The sequence below is a fragment of the Leopardus geoffroyi genome, chromosome C1 (assembly GCF_018350155.1).
Source record: "Leopardus geoffroyi isolate Oge1 chromosome C1, O.geoffroyi_Oge1_pat1.0, whole genome shotgun sequence".
NCBI classification, from domain to species: domain Eukaryota; kingdom Metazoa; phylum Chordata; class Mammalia; order Carnivora; family Felidae; genus Leopardus; species Leopardus geoffroyi.
Window position 1 is genome coordinate 46767548 of NC_059328.1, and position 12771 is coordinate 46780318.

Sequence of the window (12771 nt, forward strand, 5' to 3'; positions counted from 1 at the left end):
ATAAACAAGGTAACTGAATGAAGACTAAGCTTCCTATTTCACAAGTTTCTGTCAGATGAAAACAAGAGTACAGAGAATCCTAGTCTTGAGGTCCAAAAATCTGTTCTAGAAGCTCTTTAATTTTAAAGAAACCCCTTCACTTCTCTGTGTCTAAGTTCCTTGCTGCAAAGAATGAGTGGTAAACTTTAACTTTCAGAAGGTGACTGAAAGGGGTGCCTGGGTGGCTGGGTCAGTTGGGCAGCTGACTTTGGCCCAGGTCATGATCCCATGCTTCGTGGGTCCGAGTCCTGGGTTGGGCTCTGTGCTGACAGATCAGAGCCTGGAGCTTGCTTCAGATTCTGTGTCTCCCTCTCTCTCTGCCCCTCCTCCACCTGCACTCTCTCTCTCTCTTTCTCTCTCTCAAAAATAAATAAACATTAAAAAAGTCTTTTTAAAACAAAAGGTAACTGAAAGATTAAGCGAACTTCATGAGACAGCAAGAAATAAATCCTACACAATTTTACACTAACTATAATAGGTGACCCAAGAGCAGGGAATGCATTAACCCTTGCCCTTATTACGACCTCAAGATGTAGGTATGACTATGTTTCCCACTTTACCAATGAGATAACTAAGGCTTATGGATACTTAGGCAAGAAAGACCAGTTAAGTAGAGGAGGTAGAACTCAATTTTGGTAGAATTTCTTGGTCAGCTCCAAATCACATATTCATTCTAATATACTAATAATTGCTATTGATAGCTACTGACTGTGAATGCTGCCACAGTGGTACATGAATGTTAAGATTCTTCTATCTTTGCCCTTTTTTGGCAAACTTGGGTTGCCAAGATTGATAACATAGGAAGCTCTAGTCATATGCATGAACTTCTTAGAGCATTCTCCTTGAATCTCTTTCCTTTTATCACCCGGGGTACATTCTGGAAAGAAAAGAAGTGTAGGAACCCACATGGTTTCTCAATCTCTAGGTCCTGCTAATTTAATATGTACTAATTTCTCTAGCTTACACTGTCACTGCCCTGGTCTAAGGCCCTAAAATCTCCCCCTTGGATTTCTTCTGTTTTCTCCTAACTACTCTGTTCGCTTCTTGTCTTATACCTCCCACCTGTCATCTGCGCTGTGTCGATATGTCTATAAATCACATTTATCATGTCACTTACAAGGAAGTTCAAGCTACCTAGAAGAACATACACAACACTCTGAGACCAAGTCCCTTGTCTTCCTTGTCAACCCCACACTACTTATTCCCTGCCTGGCAGTAACTGACTGCTTCCCATTCCTGCGTGGGACTATTCCACTTCCTGGTGTGTTTACCCAGGATCTTTCTTCTTCCTGGACTGCTATCCATAATTCCTCTGCATCCACCAGGACTCAGCTCAGGTGTCACTAAGCCAGAATGCTCTCCCTAATCCCACTGCTGAATTGGGTGTCTCTTTCCTGTTCTTTGTTCCCTCTGTTTGTCTATTTTGTCTACCAGAAGTTGAGCCCTGTGATGGCAAAGGAGTCTTGTCATAGCTATCCAAAGAATGAGAAGGATGACAGGACCTGACACCTTGCAGGATGGGTGGAAGTGTTAAATGACTTAGCACAAATGAAGTGCTTAAAATAGTGTATATAGTGGCAGTACTCATGGGAAGCACTCAGTACGTATTTCGTATAGTCTTAGTATCTTTAGAAACCTGTACCTTATCACGCACCTAGGAGGCACTAAAGTAAATCTTTGCTTACTTTGAGGCACCAACTTGTCTATACTGTCAATGCTGTTTAATAATTTCATAATTAATTCTTAGCATCTTCACTGTGTGACCTTAATGTAAGAAAAAAAAAGTGACATTAAAAAAATATCCCTTTCAATAAAAGGGATCAGGACACTTTGGAGGAATAACTAATTCTACATCTTGGGGAGGTAATATATGAGTCTGAGGCATCTCATAGCGCCAGAAAGTAAGGAAGTGCTAAGACAAAAAAAGGAAAAACACACAAAATAATGGGGTATGTCAAAGGCACATAAAAGCCAATGGAAAGACCTTCCATGAGTATCAGTCAAAACCACAACAATTTGAGCAAGAAAATGAATAAAAGAGTATTAGATTTTAACACAAAGTATAAAATAAATACCCATGAGCCCATAAAGATACAAATAAGTGATTGAACATATAAATAAATGAGGGAGAATAGATAAATCTCTAGTGCAGAAGAATTTAAAATAACTTCTGTAAATATTTTACCTGCAAAGAGGTGGAGTAAAACTCCACATTCCTTAAGTATGGGCTGGGACTGGTGATTTCCTTTCAAACAGGGCAATATGGAAATGGAGTGAACAAGAATGGCTTTGTAGTAGAGAAGCCTGACAAACACCATGTTGGCCAGGTAGCCAAAGTCAACATCAACAGTGATATGTCTTGGTACTAAGTACCTTTGATATGATGTGATGAAAATGGCACTTTCACTTTGTGGTTTTTCTCCCCAGAACTTATAACCTGGGCCGAATCATGAGAAAAACCTCAGACAAAACTTCGTTGAAATACTGAGGGACACTGTAAAATACCTGACCAGTACCGCACAAAACTACCAAGACCATCAAAACCACAGAAAGTTTGAGAAACTCACAGCCAAGAGGAGTCTAAGGATGCCTGAGAATGAAATATACAGTATCCTGGACAGGATCCTGGAACAGAAAAAGGACATGAGGTAGAAACTAAGGAAATCTGAGTAAAGTATGAACTTTGGTTAAAATAATGTATTAAGATTAGTCACTGATTGTGACAAATATACCACACTAATATAAGATGTTAATAATAGGAGAAACTGGGGGTGGGTTACATGGGAACTCTCTATAAAATTTTTGCAATTTTTCTATAAGCATAGAAGTAATCTAAAATAAAAAATTTATTTTTAAAAAAAGTGTCCATTACATGCAAGGCTCTCTGGAGGGTGCTTTTCACCCATTAGCTAATTTAACTCTCACAACAGATGAGAATATTGAGTCTCAAAGAAACTAAGAGATTTGCCTAAAGTCACACAGTTAAAAAAACCTCATAACCAGGATTCAAACCTGGGACCAATGACCTCCAAACCTTGTGATCGTTTGATGACACTTTATTGTGACTCTAGGGCAAGAAGTGTTCTCCCTGAGGAATTTAAGTGGCAGGAGAAGGCAGGGGATGTCATTATGTAAGATGGGGATGGGTGGTGTAAGCCTTAGCCTATCACAGGTATTCAAGTACTTTGTATTTCTTTCCATAATGCTTGTACTTCTAGGTTTCCTGACTAACTAATGTTCTGATTTCAATGCTATTATTGAGAAACGACTATTTAATTTCTTAAACAACTTCTTCATGCACTCTAAGAAATAAGTTTTGCAATAATATTTCATTTTTCATTTTCCACCCTGCTTTTACTTAAGAGAAAGCTTTTGCTGTGTTTTTGGCTTGGTAACTTTTGCTTAGGGGAAGCACTTCTTGATGTGCCAGAGTCCTCCCGAGGCCCAGCAGGGCTGTTAAAATTGTTTGATTTTGCATTGCATTGTTAAGAAATAAAAGAAGGAAAAACGGAAGAAAGGGGTGGGGGGAGATTTACATCAATATCCAACTTCATTTATACTCTTTCCATTGAAGCATCAATCAATTTTTTAAAGTATTTAAAAATGAAACTTTGGAAAAGAAACCAGTTTTTAATCAGTTTTGATTATTCTTCCCTGGTGGATTCATACTGTTTTATCATCATTTCCCCCCGCTCCTCTTACATTTTCTGGGATTCTGGCATGAGTTGTACCACATGGGGTGAAATGAATAAAAGTACCATCTATACATACATGCAACCCAAGATTTTCTCCCGGTGTATATTTATTGAATCAATATATGATTGTGTGTGTGTGTGTGTGTGTGTGTGTGTGTGTGTGTGTAGAAAGAAAGAATAGCAACATCCAATTTACCACCTTGAGTCCAATCAATGGCCTAATATTCAAGCACAAGGGAAGGGAACTCCTGCAGATGCCCATCTCACCATCACTGGCCTCGCCCCAGAGTCCCCGCCATTCTAAATACCTACCCACTGGCCCTCTTGCATTTCAAATCATCAGTCTTCACACTCTCCCCACTCATCCATCCCTGTCCTCTCTGTTCTTGTAATTGCACCAATGTCTCCATGGTTATCCAGGTGGGAATCTTTAGGGTGGTCTTGGATCCTTCCTCTTGGCGCATTCCATTTCTCTATTCTATTGCCAACTCCAGCTGATTTTATCTGTGCATTTTCTCAAAGTCCTCTCTCCTCTCCCCCCCATTCTCACTGCTTCCACCATATCCACGTGCTCATTACTTCTCACCTGGGCCTTTCCAATGATCTCCTAATTGGTTTCCTCACTTCCAGCCTCTCGCGTCCATAATCTGTCTTCCATTCGTTCACTGGTTTAATTTCCCTAAAGTGCAGCTCTAATCCTGTAACCCCACTGCTAAAAAAGTTAAATGGCTCCCCACTGCCTCCAGGATAAATGCCAAAATCCTTAGCTTGGCATTCAAGGCCCTTCCCCATCTGGCCCTAGACAACCTTTCCAGACTTATCTCCTATTACTGCTCTATGTGAATTTCTTGTTCCAGCCAAATTGATCTGCTCATTACTGCATGCATGTGTTGTCTCTGATTATGGGCTTCTCTCAAGCTTAAGCTATTTCTGCTGTTTGGAGAGACTTGTTCACTCCTCTTTGCTTACTGGTAAAGGTTATGTCCCACCTGACCCACAGGTTATGCCTGGCCACCGAACCCCACCTAATTGTCTATACCGTTAACATAGCCTTTTATCTTTACCATTTCAGTATGTAATCTATGTTTCCACCTCAAGTATGAACCTCTCAACAACAGTAATGGTGATTAGAGCATACAATTTTAATGAATTGGTTATAAGTCAGCCTTTATGGGGGAAAAAAAAGGTATGAGGGCCTGAGCTACGAAGAAAATCTGGCAGCTGTTCTCACAATGCATTCAGCATCATTCCTTCTTTCTGATGAGTGAGGGTCTGCATCAACCAGGTCCTTCTCTTTTGTTACACCCTTAAGGTTGAGCTTCCTTCAAGGAAGCTCTACAGTTTCTTTAGTAAATGACTTCACCTATCCAAATCTCCCAGATGTGCTAAGAGAAGCCTGAGTTCCAGTGATGGATACTAAGTTGTCTCAAAGTTGGAGGGCCTTCACTTTCTTTCTTACCTCCTTCCCTCTGCTGACATCCCACTACCCTCCCCCCGCCACACTCCTGAATCTGATTCCAGTGAACTTCTAACATAGTAATTAAAAAATATACTGAGCCTAAGAATAAATGAAGAATTTTTAAGTATGTAGGTATCTGTCTTCTACCCCCATAGGTTTGGATTCTGTAGGTCTGAACTCTGTCCCAAGAACACATATGTTTAGCAAACTCCCTGGATAATTCCAATGATAGTCTGAGGACCACACTTTGAAAATCACTACTTTGAAAACTTTTTTAACGTTTATTTATTTTTGAGAGACAGAGAGAGAGAGACAGAGTGCAAGCCAGGAAGGGGCAGAGAGAGGGGGAGACACAGAATCTGAAGCAAGCTCCAGGCCTTGAGCTGTCCGCACAGAGCCTGATGCAGGACTCGAACCCACAAACTGTGAGATCATGACCTGAGCCAAAGTCAGATGCTTAACTGACTGAGCTACCCAGGCACCCCTGAAAATCACTACTTTGAATAAAAATTTTTAAAAAATTAAATTAAATTAAAACTTGAAACATGAAAAAAAAAAAAAAAAAGAAAATCACTACTTTGCAGTGTGGTTCTACATTCCTGCTCATCTTATATCCTTTGGGTCAATTGGGACTACTTTCCATTTCTGCAACTTTTCCTGATTATTCCATTCATGCACCGTTGTTCCACTTCTGCTTCAGCAGCAATGACTTTCCTTTTATTACATCTCCCCAAATCCTACCAATCCATAAGAACGCATGCCTCATGAGGGTGGGACTTTTATTTATGTTGGTCATTGTTGTAACTTCAGCACCTAGAACAGTGCCTGCCACATAGGAGATGCTAAAACAATGCATGAATCTGTCAAGAGGGAACTCAAATGTCATTGCTTCACTGGCACAGTCTCTAATCACAACCAAAAGAAATAGCTGCATCTTCTCAACCTTAGCACCTTCTCCCTTGTACTTTGGCTCATGGGTTGGCTAAAATTTTTCTATAAAATTTTATAAAATTTCAGGTAAATATTTTAGTCTTTACACTGTTGCAGCCACTCAGTTCTGTTGTGACATTGCAAAAGCAGCCAAAACCAATTTGTAATTAAATGGGTATGGCTGTATTTCTATAAAACATTTTTTTCTTCAAAAGATAGGCAGGTGGTGGGCTGGACTTGCCCATAGACTGTACTTTGCTGACCCTAGCTCTATTCCTTCATGTACCAAATTTCTCCCTTAGGCTAGATTCCTAAATTATAAATTATTTGAGACTGGGACAGAATGTTATCAGGAAATAAATGTGTGTGTGCATGTGCATGTCTGTGTGCATGAATGTTTATATATGTACATGTGCATTATGTAGATATATATGCAACACACACACACACACACACACACACACACACACACACATCAGTTTTCTCATCACTGAAACCTGGTAAGATATTGTAGTTGAAGTGCCCAACATAGTGCCTACCCTGTAACACGTGCTCCATAAGTCTTACTTTCCCTCCTTTTTTCCCTTAAAACAGCACTGGATCCTCATATAAGGCATTCAGCAGCATGTTTATCATGGGCCTCCAAGAGCAAAGGGCCATGTCTCAGACTCAGTGAAGCTCAGAGGTGAACAAGAAACCACTCTGGGTAAGGACTCAGAAATACGTGATGTAGTCCCACCTCCACTCACTCCTTCCCCTGGCACATTTACTTCTTCTTTCGTGGAGACAAAAATTTCATGCCCTTTTCATCCTCCTCACGCCTCCCAGGTTCCTTGCTCGTACCCTCACTCTCTTGGCTGATGACCTCACCGCCGGTAGAAGCCACCTTGCATTCTATCACCTTCCCACATCCATGCTCTAAAACTGCCCTCAACTCCCGGTACCCATGCTTCTCGCCTTTCCTCCTGCTCCCCCAGAAGGTGTCCCCACACCTATCAGAGGCACACCCCACCAGTCACAAAGGACTTTAGTCTTTTACACATAACCTCTTCCTTTGGCATCATCAGTCACCCACCAAACGTGCTCTCACATCTCACACTTAAAAGCAAAACCAAATATAAGCTCTCCTGACTCCCTTATCTACCTTCCATATATCACTTCATGTCTCTTCAACTTTTACTGCCAAATTTCTCAACAAACTGTCTAGTACTTTCATAGTCTCATTCCATTGCTCTTTTGGTTTTTCAGAAAATAAAATTAAAAAGAACAGAAATGTAAATAGACATGTTCATCTACAAAAGCTTCATAATTCACAAATGATACCTTGCTGCTTTTTTAATGTTTATTTATTTCTGAGAAAGAGAGAGAGTGCAAGTAGGCGAGAAGCAGAGAGAGAGAGGAAGACACAGAATTAGAAGCAGGCTCCAGGCCCTGAGCTGTCAGCACAGAGCCCAATGCAGGGCTCGAACCCACGAACTGTGAGATCATGACCTGAGCTGAAGTCGGACACTTAACTGACTGAGTCACTCAGGCCCCCCTTGTTTTTTTTTTTTTTTTTTTTTTTCATTTCAGATTTAGAGTTGCAAAAAAGCCCTACAGACACAAAATGGAACATTTCCTGTTCACATTTTTAGTTGATTCCCAGTTGGTTTCCATCCTCCCCACTGCCACTGATGCCCTCTATGTTGCCAAATTCAAGGGAGACATCTCTGTCCTCATTTTACCTGGCAGTGGGATTCCAGACCTCACACTGCCTCCTTGAATTGCTCTCCTCCCTTGGCTTGCACAGTTTCATTCCTCCTGGCTTTCCTTCTTGCTGACTGGTCTCTCCTTCTCAGTCTTCTTGACTGGCTCCTCCTCTTCCTCTCCCGAATCTTGGGCTCTTTTTATCTTCTATAGCTACCTGTTCTCCCCTAGTGAGCTCACTGTGGCTTTAAACACCGTCTGAATGCTAGTAATTCCCAAATTTATATTTCTAGCATAGACCAGTATCCTGAGCTCTAGACATCACTACGTTTTCTACTAGGGATCTAAAATTTAATACGTCTCTGGTGAATCTCTTCATAACTGCCCAAGCCAGTTTCTCTCTCACTCTGCCTCAACTCGGCAAATGACACCTTCTTGCTTAAGCAAAACCCCTTGGAGTCATCCTTGATTTCTCCCTTTTTCCATAGTCTCTGTGACCCAGTCTAACCCACTAGCAAACTCTATTGGTCGAAATTCCCAAGTCCATCTCTACTTCAACTCCAATAAGCAGCCTAGTCCCATTGATGTAACAACCTTCGGACATAACCTCTTTCTCTTGCACCATTAGTCTCCTGCTCTACTAGGTTATGATCGTGGCCCAACAAACATGCTCTTGACTCCTCTCTTAAAAGCAAAACAAAAACCATCTCTCACTGGGATGATTGCAACAGTTCCTAACTGGTTTCCTGCTTCTACTTTACCTTCTTACAACTTATGTTCCACCCAACAGCCACATGCCCACGGAATAAATATAAATCTGATTGTCTCCTTCCAAGCTGGAAATCTGTCTCCTTGCTCACCATTGCTAAATGAAAACAAAAGCCAAAACAAAATGAAAATATGCTTCTGCCTACCCCCCGGGCCCCCAAGAAATGCCACTCTTCTGACTCATGATGTTGCATCCACAAGGATATTTCTTGCTGCTGATTAAACCTGACAAGCCCTTTCCCACCTCTGGGCCTTTGTGTTTACTGTTTCCTCCACCTGAAATGCTCTTCATCAGCTCTTTCCATGGCTTCCTCATTCTATCCTATAGGTCTCAGCTTAATTATCCCTTCTTCAGAGAGACCTCCTATGACCACTTCAGCTAAAATAATATTATCAGTGCTCAACTGTCCTATTTGTTATCACTCTGTTTATATCCTTCATAGACATTATCACAACAAGATACACCTTGTTCATTAATTACCTTTCTTTTTCTGGTTTATGCCCTATCGTCCACTGAGGAATAGAAGTTCCATGAAGTCAGGACCTTGTCATGTTCACTGCATATTCCTGAAACTTCTTTTTTTTTAAGTGTTTATTTATTTTGAGGGGTGGGGGCAGAGAGAGAGGCATAGAGAGAATCCCAAGTTGGCTCTGAGCTGTCAGTGCAGAGCCTGACATGGGCTTGATCCCAAGAACTGTAAGATCATCACCTGAGCCAAAATCAAGGTCAGACATTGAACTGACTGAGCCACCCAGGCACCCCATCCTGAAACTTAACCAATGCCTAACACATAGTAGCAGCTCAATAAATATTTTTTAAATGAACACATTTACATGAACAAGACATTTTTACCTGCACATCTCCACCCAACTGTTAGGACTGTCTCCCCTCTCTTTCTCCACTTGACAAAGCTATCTTTATCACCCAAAATCTAGTTTAAACAGTATCTCTGTTGCTACTCCCCTGGGATTGGTCACTCCTTCCTCTGTGCCATTATGCTGTTTGTTCCTACCTCTACCACAGCACTAGCAATAATTACAGTCGCTGCTGTTTATTGAGCATCTACTCTATACCAGGTGTAGTGCCAAGTGTTTTAAAAATATTGTCTAACTTGGGGCGCCTGGGTGGCTCAGTCGGTTGAGCGCCCAACTTTGGCTCAGGTCATGATCTCCCAGCTTGTGGGTTTGAGTCCCACATCGGGCTCTGTGCTGACAGCTCAGAGCCTGGAGCCTGCTTTGGATTCTGTGTCTCCCTCTCTCTCTCCCCCTAGCCCACTCGCATCCTGTCTCTGTCTCTCTCAAAAATAAATAAACATTAAAAAACAATATTGTCTAATTCAACCCATCCAATCACACTAGGGGATGGGAATCATGTCCTCCATTGCAGAGATGAGAAAACAGAGTCTCAGGGAATTTATGCTACTTGCCCAAGATCACAAAATAAGGAGGAACCAGAGATCCAAACCCATCTGTTCAATTCTAGAGGTCGTACTCTTCAGCACTGAACCCTATCTTGCAACTTATTGCACTGTAATGTCTTACATATCTGTCTCTCCCAACCTCCCTAAGGGACGGGGATTTCATATGGCTCTGAACATCCCTGGGACACAGCACTCCACTAGGCACAGAATTGGTGCTTAAGAAATATTTGTGGGGAAAACAAGTCTGTCATTCATAAGTATATCTGAACACTTTGTGAACCTATGAATAAGTATTAGCAGCCAGAAAGAAAAAGAGCAACAGAAAGAAAGTGAGTTGGATGGCTCCAAGAAGTAGGTACACACAATAGCTAACTAGGCTAAGTGTGCGGTGTCCCAGACTCGATGTTTTTCACACCAAACACAATGCCAAGGTCACTGCCAAAGAAGACAGACATTATGTAATTAGGGAATGCAGTGCCAGCAATTACTCCAGAAGCTATTTGAAACGGAAACATGCCGGTGTTTGCTCATGTCCCTGTTCACACAAACAAAAGGCCTACATCTTGGAAACTGTTTTGCTTTGTTTGCTTGTAACAGCTCAAGTCACCCTTCACTTGGCAGCCAGTGGCACAGTCTTGCTGGAAGCATTGCCTGGACCCCAGTTTTTCCTGTGGACTGTTGCAAGCAAATAAGAAGATAAATGAGATGCCTGGTTGATGCCTGGGGCATGGTGTTAGGCCGAGTTGTGAGACAACGGAGCCTACAGGGTCCTGCCTCCTGGGGCATCACCCGTTTCCATGGATTGTGGAAATGGAGGCTTACTGCGGAGACTGTCTGGGAACACCTGCAAAGACAGAACAAGCTGGGGAAGGCATCTCCCATTTCTGTCCAAGCTTCTTACACTTTCTCATTTGTTCCTGACAGCAAATAGGTATTTCCGTTTTTCAGATGAGAAAATGAAAACTCAAAGGCATACACAACTTGTTAAGATGATACCACCAGTGGCTGAGCTCAAATGTCAGCACTGGTTTGTCTATCAACCCTATGCTCGTCTTTCCATCATGTTATTAATTAATCACCCAATTTTCTCCTCCCGTATTGGTGCCCTTGCTATTCTACAACCCTTCCACAGCCCCTGCCCTAAATTTTCATAGTTGCTTTTATTCTTTCCTGACTGGCTCTTTCCTCGGATTCTGCATGTTCCACCCACTGCTACCTTCAAGTTCTAGCAGAAATGTCACTTTCTCAATGAGGGCTTTCCCAGCCCCCACTGTCACGCCCTCTCTTCTTTCTACCTTTCTACCTTTTCTATCAAACTTATGACATCCACCTAATAAAGATGGGAAATTGATTTTGTTGCTGTTGTTGTTTGCTGTCTTTTTCCCCAAACCAGAATGTAAACTCCATGGAATCAGTGAATTTATCTATTGTTCACTGATGTATATCTTAGCACTAAGAACAGCATCTGGAACATACCTAGTGTTCAGTAGGTAGCCACTGAATAAAGGAATAATTTTATTTTATTTTATTTTATTTTTTTCAACGTTTATTTATTTTTGGGACAGAGAGAGACAGAGCATGAACGGGGGAGGGGCAGAGAGAGAGGGAGACACAGAATCGGAAACAGCTCCAGGCTCTGAGCCATCAGCCCAGAGCCTGACGCGGGGCTCGAACTCAGGGACCGCGAGATTGTGACCTGGCTGAAGTCGGACGCTTAACCGACTGCGCCACCCAGGCGCCCCTAAAGGAATAATTTTAAATCACAAACACTTTAAATATAAGCTGACCAAGTACATTCAGTATGAAGTTAATGCTTCTGGGGAGGGGAAGTTACTAAAACAACAACAACAAAGTCCGATTGGTTAAGATGGCAGAGCAGCATGGAGACCCTGAGCTCGTCTCATCCCCGACATGCAGCCAGATCAGCACCAAACCATTTTGAATACTAGGAAATTGATCTGAGGATTCACACAACGTTTTGCTTAACTTGAGCCACAGAATTTGGCAGGTACACGGTGTGGAGAGGTGAACTGGGGGAGAGAAAAGCTGCAGAGGGCAGGGAGCTGTTTTTGCAGTAAGAGGACAGAGAAAGGGAAAGGAGGAGAGTATGGCACATCGGGGTCTTGCAAGAAAAGCACTCCCCTGGAAGTACCTGGAGAGAAAGAGAGAGTGAAAACACATGCAGGGGACTGAAAAAGAAATTTGTTTCCCAAAATCATTCATAGGAAGCAAGGGTAGAGTTTCATTACCACGAGGATTCTATAAACAGTGAAAAGCAGAGTCTAAAGTTTTGGAGCTCAGTGCCTGGCAGTGCTCTGGTGAGGAAGGAAGCAGGGTAAATCCTCGGAAGAGGCAGTGTGTTCTGAGGGGTCTGTGGGCCATATGGGGAGAATCAGTTCCCTGCTTAGAGTGCATTTGGTAGAGTCTCTATGGCCTCCTGACAGGTAAAGTTCCCAGTGGACCCCAGAGAGCAGCCACATTTGCTGGTATTGGGACAAAGACACCAGAGTGCGGTGTATGTGTTGTAATTTGCCATAATCTCTGGACCTCTGCTGCTGCACTATCACTCAAACGTTTTCTGGGGCAAGCCGGCACCCAGACATTGCTCAGGGAGACCTTCCTCCAAAGAGTCTGTATGGGTCCAAGCCTCAGGGGTCTCTGAAGGGTGGGGTTTTGAAACACAACCCCATTTGAGATAAAAATCTGGAGGGAGGTGACACCTGTCAGGCTGACATCTTGGACACACACAGGGTAAAGGGGAGGGGGAATGGAT

General features: G+C 42.4%; 1 protein-coding gene across 18 annotated transcripts in view; it reads right to left on the reverse strand.

Annotated features, from left to right (window-relative positions):
- Positions 1 to 12771, reverse strand: part of DAB1 (DAB adaptor protein 1) — a 1138859-nt gene that overhangs the window by 482749 nt on the left and 643339 nt on the right. Inside the window, exon 5 of one of the 18 annotated variants that reach the window (XM_045477557.1) lies at positions 2607 to 2664. The exons of the other annotated variants lie outside the window; for them this stretch is intronic. The gene's annotated coding sequence lies outside the window, so the exon portion shown is untranslated. The remainder of the gene's footprint in view (positions 1 to 2606; positions 2665 to 12771) is intronic. 18 annotated transcript variants of the gene reach the window in all.